This window comes from Cebus imitator, unplaced genomic scaffold (assembly GCF_001604975.1).
Source record: "Cebus imitator isolate Cc_AM_T3 unplaced genomic scaffold, Cebus_imitator-1.0 Scaffold102, whole genome shotgun sequence".
NCBI classification, from domain to species: domain Eukaryota; kingdom Metazoa; phylum Chordata; class Mammalia; order Primates; family Cebidae; genus Cebus; species Cebus imitator.
The window spans coordinates 3,241,770-3,242,171 of record NW_016107417.1 but is presented as its reverse complement, the minus strand read 5'-3'; positions in this window follow the sequence as shown (position 1 = coordinate 3,242,171).

The window sequence follows — 402 nt, the reverse complement described above, 5'->3', positions numbered from 1 at the left end:
AAAAAAATTAGCTAGGTCGTGGTGGTGTGTACCGGTAGTCCCAGCTACTCGAGAGGCTGTGGTGGGAGGATAGAGTGAGCCCCGGTAGGTCGAGGCTGCAGTGAGTCGTGATCAAGCCACTGCACTCCATGTTCCATCTGATTTCCACTCTATGCTGATTCCAATGGGCTACAGAATACATGTGGCCAACCCACCCTGTGTATCCTAACAACAATGTACAATTGGACTCTGGCATTAACCTCTTCTAACATTTCACCCTAACTAACATTGCCCAGAGTGGAGCGCAGTGGTATGATCTCAGCTCACTGCAACCTCCGCCACCTGGGTTCAAGCAATTCTTCTGCCTCAGCCTCCTGAGTGGCTGAGACTACAGGCGCCCACCACCACACCTGGCTAATTTTT